Source organism: Myotis myotis, unplaced genomic scaffold (assembly GCF_014108235.1).
Source record: "Myotis myotis isolate mMyoMyo1 unplaced genomic scaffold, mMyoMyo1.p scaffold_m19_p_9, whole genome shotgun sequence".
Classification (NCBI taxonomy): Eukaryota; Metazoa; Chordata; class Mammalia; order Chiroptera; family Vespertilionidae; genus Myotis; species Myotis myotis.
The window spans coordinates 45,066,522-45,080,832 of NW_023416401.1; the positions used below are offsets into that span (position 1 = coordinate 45,066,522).

At 37.9% G+C, this 14,311-nt stretch overlaps 1 non-coding gene across 1 annotated transcript; it reads right to left on the bottom strand.

The window, feature by feature from the left end:
* Positions 1-13,363: 13,363 nt before the first annotated feature.
* LOC118663883 lies at positions 13,364-13,496 on the bottom strand. The gene has a single exon (XR_004970186.1). It is a non-coding gene; the product is annotated as a small nucleolar RNA SNORA36 family (small nucleolar RNA).
* Between the last annotated feature and the right edge of the window lie 815 nt (positions 13,497-14,311).

The following is a 14,311-nucleotide window of genomic DNA, read 5'->3' on the forward strand; positions in this document are numbered from 1 at the left end:
GTTAAATGCTGATATTTTCTACTGATATAAAATAGAAATAACTTTTCTGAGAGTATAGTTCCAATATGTGCATATTTAGAAATAATATTTATGGGCATTAAAATTAAGATTATCATATCTGTTATCCTATTCAATGGTAATTTATGGCTGTGATAGTGGATATTTTCAAAAGCATGCTCACATTTCTAGAAACTCTACTATGTGAGGACAATATCTTCCCCATTGCTATATACTGAATTGTGTCTCTCAAAATTCATATGTTGAACTCCTATCCCCCAATATGACTATATTTGGAGATAGGACTTTTAGGATGTCATTAACGTTAAAAGAGGTCATAAGGAGGGGGCCCTTTTCCAAAGAGAACTGGTATCCTTAGAAGACCAAAAAAAAAGAGAGAGCACAGGCCATCTACAAGCTACGAAGGTGCCTTCCCAGAGCCAACCATGCTGGCACCCTGATCTCAGATTTCCACTCTCCAGAACTCTATAAACCAGTACACTATATTGTAAAATAAAGCTACACATTCCTTATCAGACTAAGATAAAAACACTTATTTCCTTAGTATGCATGTATATGAATGAAGTCATATATATATATATATATATATATGGTTATATAGCACATAGTATTAATGGAAAGCTCAGATGAGGTTACCCTTCTTCAACCAGATTGGCAAAATGCAAAATAGTTTCTGGAATCATAAACTGAACAAATTGAGTACATATAACACCATCTAATAGAGTACAAAAACTGGTACTCATATCTAGCTATCATTTTTGTACATCTAGCTATAATTTTTGTATATCCAAACATCAAGAAAACTCAAAACATTCATTTGGCAAAGAATAGGACCTAAGTGTTTTTATTTCAGCTTATTTCACCTGGAAATTTAATACCACCATCACTTACTTGGAAGATAAATATAAACAAATGATTTTTAACCTTCATATTTAATAACAAAATTCTGATTACAAAATGAAAACTATTGATTTTAAATAAATTCCCTTTGCTGGCATCCATGTAGTATTATTTATCAGTAGAGTTCATATTATAAATTGTATCCTCAATCACTATATCAAACAGATAAGATTAAGCAGGTAAGATTATGAAAAAATCTATGTTATCTAAGGAAGGTCATATTCTAGATTTAGAGCCTTGCTGACACAGGGCCCCATGAGCAGGCTCCTCTCCCCAACTCTGCTCTGGTGGCTAATAATAAGATCTTCTGAGATTTATACACCTACTGTGTTATATCACAGCGAAATTATTCTATACTATGAAAATCATCTTCCATTTAATACTGTCTACAATCCAAGAATTGTGCTGGCATAAAGCTAATTATTAAATATTAATAGTTTTGTGGTTTACCATTTTTTAAACCTCATGTGAGGTAAGCAATTGGTAAATAAAGACTTCTCTAATTTAAAAATATAATATTGTAAATGTCAAAGGCTACTTAGCATAGCTAGATCTAATTATTTATATTTATCAGACTTTCAATAAACAGTTTCATAGTTAACTGATTTACAAAGCTTTATGACCAGATGAGCACATAGGGTATAGGGAATAATTGTAACAAATACTTGCATTTTGAAAGAGATATCATGAATTATGACATATTTAATTAATGATTTACATATCTCTGTGACTAGGTTTTTATGAGTAAGTATAATTTACTAAATATAATTCTCATGAATGCTTTCTTTCAAGGCTGCTATTTTTATAATTTCCCATGTATAAACAAATCTATGTTGCTGTATAATATCAATGCCTCCAGAAAAGAATCAGCAAGCTTTTTAAATATTGTGCTTATGAAAGGTTAAGGATATGGATGTTCATAAACATGCTAAAATTTGGAATTTTTCTCTTATATTTTAATTTTGCTTATATATTTTGACATTACTAGTATGTTAACAGAAAAAAGAACTCACTATATCTTCAAAATGAAACAGATTTTTGCCTTAGACAAAAATGACTCATATATAAAGTTGTTGAGTGAATTATGATATACATTCAAAATATAAAAATGTTTCCTTGTATTCATCCATTCTAATGAGAGTGTGGGAGTCATACTTTGCTGTCTGTTTCTCATCATACTGTTTCAAGTGGAGAAGACAGCAATTGACTACATCAATCTGTGTTTGATTGAATAATTGCTCATTTTTTTTTCTTAATTAGTTCTTAGAAGAAATAGCCATTTGTGGCACTAGATGGCACTTCATGAAGAAAGCCAGGGGACTGCATCACCTCAGGGAAACAATGGTTTCTGTTGACCAGTTAGAGAGCCAAGGAAAGTTCACTGTGTCAGCTACATTAAAGAGTAACTTAGCTTCTTCCCTAATGACAAATCACTCCATAGGAAAGTTATGGGATCTGCCTCCAAATGTTCCCCACCCCCCACCCCCCCCACACACACAAATTATACTACTAACTCAAGTAAAGTTTCTCATGGTCCTCGCTTGAAAAGGGTAAAGAAAACATACTTCGTGATAGCGGAGGATTCAGAACTCTGAATGATACCTTCACTGGATACCAAAAGCTTGAGGTTTACTTTTACACAAATACATTGGATAAGTCTCACTCTCCCCAAATCTGTTTTTCGCTGTAGGCATCACTAAAGTAATGTCTTATGTTATGGTCTGTATCTGTATCTATATCTGTATCTGTATGTGTATATCTCCATCTAAATATAGCAAGTGGTCATCCCCCGAGGGGTCCCAGACTGCGAGAGGGCACAGGCCAGGCTGAGGGACCCCCCTACCCCCGAGTGCACAAATTTTTGTGCACTGGGACTCTAGTCTACATATATATATATGTATATTTATTTGAAAATATGTAAATATATGATTTGAATACATATATAATAAATTTAATAAATCTGGTCAAAAGCTTCTCATGGAGAATAGTTTATAAAATATCAGTTTATTATTATAAAGGTTTGTAAAATAAAGCTTTTAAAAATATTATGAAGTCTTCTTCAGTATACATGCATAATTTAATAGCGGACATTAACACTCCATACAGTTAGAAATCAGAATCTCTCCAAAGGCCACACTGGAAAATAGCCATAAAGAAACAGTGTTTACTTAATAGCAGCTGTGGCTGAATAGCACAACTAAAATAACATTACAATACAGTGCTAATACTGTCAAAATTAGAACAGACCAATAAGAGGACAGGAACTCATGGAAATGGAAAGGAGTTACCCTGCAATCCAATTCAAACCACTTAGGCATATTTAGAGAGTCAATCTGCTGGTAAATTAGCAGTTAAATTACTCATTTTACAGCATTCTGCCGCTTTATTCTCTGAATTACCCTCTGAAGATAACACCCACTTGACAACGTCTTCTACATTTAGTTTGGTCTTCTGATTTGGGAATTTTGTGCATTTTTTTTTCAGTTGTTTCCTAAGGAATGTTCCTTTCATTAGGGTCAGAGAACATGTAACAAATTAATTTTTTGAAGCAGCATTCATTATTAGGCATTTATCATTAGCTGATATCAACACAAAGATATTTCAAGGAAGATTTTCAAAGGGGTTCAAGAGGGACTTCTCTGTGCTCTTTGCTTTCTCTTTCAACTTTTCAAAGCAGGTCACCAAACAACAGACAGCACTGGGTTGTGTCACATCATCTCATGAACTTAAGCCCAGCTCTGAGAGAGTTTGACACCAAAAATATACTTTGGCTTAGTGTAAATTCATTCATCAACCCTTGTAAAGGCCCATCCATATAAAATAATGGTCTCCCTGGCTGATGTGTATTGGGAGCTATCTTATCAGCACATTATCTTCCTATGAAGGAATCCATAAAGAGAACGCTGCCACTACAATTAAGAGCACATAACATCAGTGAAATCAATTTTTGGTTTTGACAAAGCAACCTGTTTAAATTTTTCAACACCTAATTAACACACTTGATCAATGTCATTTTAATATATTAATTCATCCTTCTGCAAATGTTAATGGTATATTAAATGTGTTTTGATTGATATTAAAGCAGTGGATTGTAATATATTTCAGCTAATAGTGAAGGGTACTATTCTAAGTCTTTACTGCTCTGTACCCACTGATTCAGTGTTCTTTACTAGATACCCCACCTGTCTTTCCCAAACACTACATCAAAGAATTTACTCTACAAAGAAGAAAACTGCATTATGTCATCAAAATACATAGGTAAACAATGCCAATACTTTTACCCTTAAAAGACAATATTATAAATACAAAGAAAACAGAGTATCTAAAGAGGTGTGCCCTGTGACTTCAGAGTACTTTGTCTTTTTAAGGGAGAAGATAATGACATTCAAGGAGGAACATCACTGAAGGGTGGGCATGTCTATTTGAATAAGAAATCTCAGGCCCAAGGGATGGGGAAGTTTTAAATCCCTTATTTCTGAGATTCAAAGCCAGTGAAATTTTTCAGAATAGACCTGGTAGCACTAAGGACCTGTGGCTAAGAAACAGAGTTGGCATAACATTCCACTCAGAGAAGTGATAGGCCCAAAGAATGTGTCTACTCTGTAAAAAATGGGAATCTCTGAGGCAGCAAACCTGTGTCTACTCTGGGACACAATGCCAGGCTTGTGGCACCACGTCGTCACGTCATAGCCTGAAGCATGGTTGGTTGTTAACAGGTCTAGCGGACTGTTGATGAGAAACTTCAGTTCTTTGTCACATAAGCTATCCATGTGGCTACTCAGAGCATAGCAGATTTCTCCCCTAGAGAGGAGGGAGAGACAGAGACAGGCAATAGAAGACAGAGTCTTGTTGTAGCCTAATTCCACAATTTGGCTATGCAAACCTACCATGAAGCTTATGGAACTATATTAGTTAGAAGCAATTCACTATGTGTAGGCCACAGAGGAGAGTATACAAGGCATGAATTCCAAGAGGTAAAGATCATAGGGAGCCATTTTGGAGGCTGCCGCTCACAGAAGGGACAAGAGTAACAAACCCAACATCTATATGACTTCCCCACATTTAGATTTGCTATAAGTTCCTTCTTTGGCAGGTGGGGAACTCAGCAGTAACAGCAGGCAGACTGGCTTAAATAAAATTGAGAAATTTAGCACTGTTTAACCCATGCAGTTCCATCATTGACACCCTGGCCATTTTGTGTAAGGGCCCACTGACAGATGACCATGGGAAGAGTTCATTGACATGCATGATGGGTTATCTTCTCTAACTAATATGTAAGATCCTTTTTGTTGTCAGTATCCTCCGGTAGAAATATTTGTGGGATGCAAATGTTTTTAAACTCTGGTCCCCTTTCAAGATATATACCTTTCTCTTAGATGTCTTTGTCATTAAGTTTTCAGTTTTAGTCTTTCCAAGTCTTTGTCCAGCCAGTGAAACAATTAATCATTGTTCATAGCATAGATCCATGTAAATACTTTCCTGAGGTCTAATCCTAACCCTAACCCTAATTCCACACAAAATGAACCAAAGTTCTACCCATTGGGATTCTCTTCATCAATGTCTTACAGGACCAAGCTGAGACTGTAATTCAATAACATCTCAATTTGAACTGGTAGCAACTTACCATGCAAATACTTTAGTTAACTATTATTAGGTTATAGGAACTTCAATAAAGGTTCATATGTGTGGACCAAGGGAGGGGAAGTGAAAGAGGATGAGTAAGTACCCTGAACATCTTAGCCCCCTGCTCCTAAATTTTACACGTGCCTTTTGGACCTGCTAGGAGACGGTATCATACACATCATTTCCAATTTATACTGGAATGTGTATGTTTTGATAAATCAAAGAATCCCCAGTCACAAAAAGAAGTTTGGGTGGTGTGGCAGCCATGGAGGTGTGCCCCTCAGATCTCTCTCTCTCTGAGAGAGATGATAAATATGAGGCATGCCACAGCCTGTCACACCATGCCTTTGGGACACAGTATAGCGTGTATGCCAAGGCCATGCCCTCTCAGGGCTGCTCCCAACAGATGACTGGACACAGCATGAGTTCTAAAGTAAAGCTGTTTCTGCCCAATGCTGGACTCCTCTAATGGTGAATCTTTGCCCTGGGCCTTCCAGCAGTCTGAGCATCACTTTCTCAAAGCTGTGCTGTAGTCTGGGGCTAGTCCTACCCAATCTCCTGCTTCCCTGTCTCGTTTCACTTATCACACATTTATTGTGGTCAGAAAGGTGTTAATCCTGCTTCTTCTGTCCTCAGTCCATTACATATGTTTGCCCCAATGAATCTTATGCATTTCTAATTACCTTGGCATCTGATTCTCAGAGGACCTGAACTGAGGTAGGTGGCCTAGTTACTTGGTATCTCATCATCACTGCTCAATCTCCAACAGTGCTTGGGGGCAAGCCAGAGACACTTCAAATAGACAGGATGGCATGGCCTTCATGTAAAAACCCTAAGGTCTGTACCTATTTTCCATATATTGAAAAAATTGGGGGTTTTCTGATGTTTTTATGTATTGCTTCTCCATCATGGTCACATCCTATAGCATAGGCTAGGTTGTGTCATCTCCCACAAGTGTCAGGACAGCAAACACACCAGTCTGTGGAGTTCTTTCCTACTCAACCTATGGGGTTATCTAGTAAATGGGTCACGTTAGGTGTGAATGAACAGCAATTTGTCTCTTGCTTTAGAGAGATAGATTGACATTCCCCAAACTTCTAGAAACTCCACTAATGAGGCAAGACCCTGAAACTTCTCAGGATTCATTTTGCACTTTCTGGCATGTATTTATCTTTTTAAGGCATCCATGGCAATTTATACTTCCTGCTCACTGGGTCCAATTAGCTTAATGTTATACAAAATAACATAATGTTCAGCGGGATTTCAAAATAATCAAGCTATCTCTGGAGAGGATGGTGACTGGGAGCAGAAGGGTCGACACAGCTCTGAGGCTGTTCAGTGAAGCTATAGCCTTGTCCCTTCAGAAGCAAACTACTCCTTCTTCCTTTCCTGAAAACAGTGGAAGAAAAGTATATGCAAGATCAAGAGCTGAACACCAGGTGCCAGAGGCTGTGTAGATTTGCTGGAATACAGATAGCACACCCAGACAACCAGCTACAATTGATAATACCATCTGATTAAGTGTGCAATAATTGCCTGTCAATCTCCCTGGCCCATCTGGCTTTTGCTGTGACCAGACAACAGATTTCAAATTGGGAAGTGGTAGGAAGTGCCACCTGCATCTTTGAAGGCTTTAACAATGGCACCAATCTCTTCCTTTTCCTCAGGGAGCTGGTATTATTACGTCTGGCTTATTGTCGGTGGAACAAGAAAACATATTCAAGGGCAATTTCTTGTCCTTCTCTGTCATAATTGCTTATATTCCAGGGGTCAGAGAACCAATGTGGGTTTCTCTGAGTTTCTAAATATCTTTACTAGACAGTGCAGAATCATGTGGCAATACGTGTTGGTGATATTTCTGGTTGTCCAGGTGTTCTTTTCTTGGGACAGGCCTTTACTAACTGCCTGTGATTCATTTGTTTGGATATAATTCTAGTTATGGACCCAGAAGCTATAAACTAGTGGAATTTGTAATATAGACCCCCCCCCAAATTGAAAGACCATTTACCTAAGTTCATATTACCCAATACAAAATGTCCAGCTTTCAAAAAATTATTTTCCCACTTTGGAATTTAAACTTCACGAGGGTAGGGATTTGCTTTATTTAATTTATTGTTGTATTTAACACTAAAATCTTGTTTTGTTTTTCTTTTTATGGCATAAAAAGGCAAATGTTCTACCTGAAGCTATATTATGCAATTGTGCTATAGGGGATTTAAAATATCACAATCAGATTTGCACACCTATGAAATATGTGACCAAGACTAGAGAGAATATAGAACATACCCCATATACCTACAAAATCATTTCCTCGTTTGTACTTGAACTTTTTTTAGTAGGAAAGAAAATCTTTTTATAATGTGAGAATTCTTACAAAGAAAATTCATGTGAATGAGATAGCACATTGTCAAATTGCCACTGATGAATTTTATGCCTTTTTAAGAGCAGATTCTGACACTGAATTTAGAGTAGAATGAATGTGGAAAATGAAAGCCATGGTGCCAAAGATGAGAACCTAATGCAGGTTGCTAGTATGACTGCAAGGAGAATTAATTCCAGCATGAAGAATCACCACCTCTGAATTTACTCCTTAGTCCTAATTTTCTACTGTAATTAGAATACAGGGTAGGGCAAAAGTAGGTTTATACCTATTCATATGGCAACAATAGAGTAGCAGGAGATAAGATCATGGTCATAGTAAAAGGGGGAACCATTGAGGGTTTTGCCTAGAGCATCACTCTGGATGCCAGGTGGAGCGGGTGTTGCTGGGCACATGAACAAGCCTGGAAGACCAGTCAGGAGCCTAACAGAATAGTGGAGGCAATGGGCGCTGGAGGCTGGACCAGCCTGTAAGAGGAAGGCATGCTCAGCTCACTGGTACTGATGCTAAAGAAAGTTGCAAGAATCTTTAAAGGATTTCATATGAAGATTTTCATAGAAACTCTGCTTGCAAGAGAATACACATGAATTTGAATATTAAAAGTCCAGTTAGGAAGTTAGGACATATATTTTGACATTTTCTGTTTTCCTTTTTAAACAAAGTTCTCAAGTAGAATGAAAATCTATTCGTATTCATGACAGGGGCTACACAGGTGCACATGCTGGGGTAGGGGGAAATGGCAAAAGGATCTGGCCATACCATTTGAAGAACTGACAAAGAGTGATGGTGACTCTGAATCCATGGGGTGTTATAACAAAATATCTACTGTGCTATACTGCAGAGCCCACAAACATTAAGAATATTTTTACCCTACCCAGTTTTGCTCAGTGGATAGAGCAGTGGTTCTCAACCTTCCTAATGCCACGACCCTTTAATACAGTTCCTCATGTTGTGGTGACCCCCAACCATAAAATTATTTTTGTTGCTACTTCATAACTGTAATTTTGCTACTGTTATGAGTTGTAATGTAAATATCTGATATGCAGGATGTATTTTCATTGTTACAAATTGAACATAATTAAGCATAGTGATTAATCACAAAAACAATATGTAATTATATATGTGTTTTCCGATGGTCTTAGGCGACCCCTGTGAAAGGGTTGTTCGACCCCCAAAGAAGTTGTGACTCAGAGGTTGAGAACCGCTGGGATAGAACATCAGCATGCGAACTGAAGGGTCCCGGGTTTGATTCCAGTCAAGGGCACATACATCAGTTGCAAGTTGCTCCCCTGCCCCAGCCCTGATCCAGGCTCTTGCAGGAGGGAACCAATTGATGTCTTTCCCAATCTCTTCCACTCTCTCTAAAAATCAATGGAAAAACAGCCTCGGGTGAGGATTTAAAAACAATTAAAAATCAAATTACTTTAATGTAAAAATTATATTTATAGATTTTTTAAAAACACAAATCAGCTTTATCATTTCTTTCTAATGTATGAATTCCAAGTGTGTTGAAATTACTTGCTGAAATCCCAAGTCATGCTTTTGTTAACCCCTTACAGTCAGGAAGCTCTATCCACTATCATTATTTATAATTCCTGCCTTAGTTATTTCAAAGACTGGACTTTGCTAATTAGATCGCGGGAGCTCTGATTTCTGCTTCCTCTCTATCCAGGCTTCCGATAGCTTGCTTTTTATTTGTACTGACCTTTGACATTTCAATTTTCTGTTTGCTCTTTAAACCTGAGGTAATAAGAGGATTTCGAATTCTTCATGAAAAAGAAGTGCTTGCAAAGAGCATGTAATTAGAATATCTGATGACAGGGCCCCGGATTTTAGTGCCTCGAGGTTATGAGATCATTCCTCCAGGCCACATTTTCCTGCAGAATGCTTTGTGTTTCAGCAATTAACCTCCTGTTCGGGACATGGCCGACTATTCATCTCCTAACATCGCGAGTTGATATTATTTCAAAGTCTGCCCTTTTCTTGCATTTTATCAGATGAGGTAAACCCTCAGGTCAAAGTGAAAGGCCCAGAGAGAAAGTGTGATGTGCTGCAGAAATGGTCCCAGTGCCTGTGATTAGAAATGTGTCATTGAAGGACTGTAAATTGCCTTTGCCCTACATAAAACCACCACACTTACATTTCATGATGTTACAGGCTTTTCCTCAGTAAATTACAGTCCTCACTGCATGCACACTCATGTGTGTGCACAAATATACATGCTTATGCAAGCTTCCTATGGAGTCACAGAACTCTGTGGAATGAGAATTAATATCTGAGAATTAATATCTAGAACAGAAAGGATGAAGTCTTTAGTGCCACAAAATTGTAACGGTGTTTCCATCCTTCCTTCATTCCATGTATACTTAACAAGGGCCTACTCTGTAATAGGCACTGTCATTTGTGTTGTGGTTACAAATATGGTAAAGCACGAGCTGTCCCTGCCTTCAAGGAACAGAGAACAGATGAGAAAGATACTGAGGTGTTGGAACTGTCAGAAGTGTGTTACCTAAGTGGTTGTGCATAAAGGCTTAATGGTAACAGAGAAGGAACATCTAGATTGGCTTAAAGACTCAGGGAAGAGTTCCAAGAAGAGAAAACACTGGCCTGAGGTTTGGTGAATCTCTGGGCAGAGCAGTGTGTAGGAGTGAAGGTGTGTATGCTGGGGTGACAATGGTAGGGAGAGGGAATTCCAAATATGTGGAAAGACAGAGCCCAGAGGAGCACGTTCTTAGCCCAACTATATTCCATGTGGTCCGACTCACAGGCGATAAGAACAGTGAAGGAAGATGAAAATGGTCATCTGGGTAGTTAATGAGTCAAACATATATGGCTTCTTCTCTAAGGCTATAATAAACTTTCAAAAGCCTTGGTACAGGTGCCAAAAAGGGCACTTCAAATGTGTTCCTATGGACTGGATGAAGGTACCAGATTGGAGGAACAGACTAAGAGCAAGTAACAGAAGGTAGACTTAGTAGAGTAGACTAAAATTAAGGAACAGATCTCCAGCCTGAGTGGCTCCTGAGAGGAGGTTATCCAACCTTGTTTCAACCTGCATTCTCACATCCATGTGTGTTTCTATTATAATGCACATTACTTGTAATGCATGTGCTAGTTTTACAAGTCCATCTTCCATTTTTAAAAAATGATAATCTTCTGTGTCAGTTATTTATTGATCATAACAAATCATCCCCCAACATAGTACCTAAAAACAAAAAACATTTGCTCCCATGTGCAAATGTGTGCCCTGCTTTAGGCTGGGCTCAGCTGAGCTGGTCTGTGAGTATATGCTAGTATATATGTGAGTGTTTACATATTTGCACATAAGATCTACCCTCTCGGCAAATTTCAGCAAGTATACAATAGTTTTGTTAACTATATTTACATTATATACAATAAATCTCCAGAACTTACTAATCTTGAACAAATGAAACTCTACACCCTTTGACCACCGTGTCCTCTACCTTTCCAGCCATGGCAACCACCATTTTACTGTCTGGCTCTGAGTTTGATTTCCTTAGATTCCACATATAAATGAGGTCATGTAGTATATATCTTCCTGGATCTGGCTTATTTCCCTTAGCTTAACATCCTCCAGGTTCATCCTGTTGTTACAAATGTCTTCTTTTTTTAGGCTGAATAATATTCCATTGTATGTATGCTTCAGTCATGTAGCCATTTGACGGGGATTTGAGGACTCAGGTAGCTTAATTTATATTGCTGGTAATTGAGGCCGGTTGTAATACCAGCCATATGTCTTCAAAAAACACCCACCACCTTCTTCACATGGCAGTCTCTGATTCCACTCTTGTGAGAATGGAAGCTAAAGGCCCCTGAGGCCCTGACTCAGAACTCCAGCACTATGTTCGCTATCTTCTGTTGGTCAAAGCACCTTACAGGGCAGAGTTGAAGGGGTTGGGAAAGAGAACCCACCTTCTCTTGAGAGAAGCTGTATAAATTCTTTTCAATCTACCACAAGTCCTTAGGACAAAAATCACATGGTTTTGGTTGGGTACTTCCAATTCCTGATACACTATTTTTCTAAAAGCTATATTGAATGAAGGCATGTTTCTATGGCTCAGTGGGGTATATCTCCTTAACAAACAACTGAGGTTAAGAGTTTAAAAGAAAAACAAAACAACAACTTCTGCAATAAAATAAAATAAGATTTACTAAGATTGGCAACAAAAAGTGAATCTCTATGGAGGAATGAAGCCGTACCTCAAAACCATGACTTTTCTCTTGATTTTTACCATCCCCCTGAGAGCTTAGCTTTTATTGTTTGCAATACCATCTACTTGCTGCCTTTAAAACTATGACCCAGGGGCCCTTCCTTGACACTCCACATTATCTTAGATGAAACAACTCTGAAACCTTAAACAAGACTTTACTACGGCAATAAAGGTCAAGAGTGACATAAATCTAAAGATGCCATGCTCCCACAGGTTTTAGACCCCATTCCACTATCTTATTGATCCTTCAACCTTGACTCCATAAGAGCCATCCTTGCTATTTCAACATCTATCCTCCTCACCATCCAAACTCAGGAAAGAGAGTCTTAAAACCCTTCTTCCATCTCCTTCAGAAGTTTGCTCTCCTGCCAGAGTAGCTGGCTCTCTTTCAGGTCCTGACTCAAGGATTGTCATTATTCCATTCCCTCAGCCTGTCGGCATTACTAGAATCATACCGGGAGAAAACTAATCACATCAGCCATGAGCCACGTAGCACCAGGAGTACACTGGGTACAGGGAGGGTGCTCTTTCATGCAGGACTTCATATTAGGAAATGTGAAAGGTAAAATGACCCATCACCTTTTTCATTTTTCATTCACACAAAGAGAATTTTTCTGATGTGTCAGAGCAAGAAAGACAAGGTCCTTTATGTTAATTAACATATATTCACTGAAGCTAGTGATTTCTTGACATCTGGATGTTCTATAATAGTACTTAATTTTGCAATCATAATTTTCACAGCATTAAGGTTACTTCAGGTTTCACTGGATCAAGGTTAGGGAAGATGCAAAGTGTTAGACAAATGATCAATTAGTCTCTAGATATCCCTAAGGCCATTTCATTAACAAAGAATAGCAATAGTAAATAAACGTGACTATACCATATAGTTCTTCAGATGCATTAATCTGAAATATATCCCACAATTTTCTCCTGAGTTTGTCAGTACTAACCATAGTGTCACATTTGTCTTCAGTTGTAAAATTTTTCATTGCATCCTCAAAGGTAGAGAGGATTTGCATAATATAAAAGCAAATGATGAATACAGGACATATAGCTGCATACAGAAATAGATTTTCCTTTAATCTCCTACAGGAACCAAGGATCTTCAAGTAGAAGCACTGGAATTTAAGGGAATTCTATATTTCAAAATGAATGCCCCAAGGGAAAAAATAGAGGTACATTTAATTTTTTTTGGTTTTTATTTTTTCATTTTTGTAGAGTAGGAGGTAAATGAATAGAGCAATGCTTTCTATCAAATCATCTTCCCAAGCTTGTGTATCAGTGTCCAAAGTTTTATTAACAGAATAGGGAAGCTGCCCTGAACTGAACTCAACACATTGAAAGAATTTTTTTAGTGAGCAAATAAGACATGTAATAAATTAAAACTTTCATATAGAAAGCAACAAAGCATAACTGTGGTAATAGTGGTCAAATAGGTATTTACCTAGAATATTTCAAATGGTTGATTCTCTGTTAATAGAAATAACTGAATTAATGTTTTAATCAACTTTTCAAATTTTGCAGATTGAAGATGTGGGTCCCTCCATGTTAGACCTGCTTAGTGGGAGCTCAGTCATGTGGTTAGTCACAGCCAACTGCATATCTCTTTCACATAACAATACAGTTAGGTGCTGGCAGATCCTTCATCCAGATGAGGATAAAGGCGATTACTTCAAGCTCTAACGTTCACGCTAGATATTAGGTTCAATAAATCTTTGTAAGAGGCCACCTCATAGTAAATGTTTCTTAGATAAATCGAGTATAAAAATCTAAGACATTTCTTTACATTGGATACAAGGTATTGCAGCAGGAAGAGTTAATGCCAGAAGGAACCTAAAACCCATAGATGCACAGATGCTGGCAATAAAAACTTCAGAGAATGGTAAGCTAACACGATCATGATGGATATCAAAGACCCATCGTTACAGCATCTGTTCCCGCGGGCCCAATTGCAAATGTTTGGGCTGCTGCTGAGGTCACCCTTCAGCATTAGTTCTGAATAAACTCTGGGCAAAATAGTGAAACAGGGCTCCTTGTTTTCCATATACTCACTTCCTTCTTGTTGCCAATGCCTCTAGATTCCAGTCTAAGTGTCTCATTCCCTAGGAGGGCAGTCCACTTTCATGGCTCCTGGGTCACAATCATGCCAAATAGACTG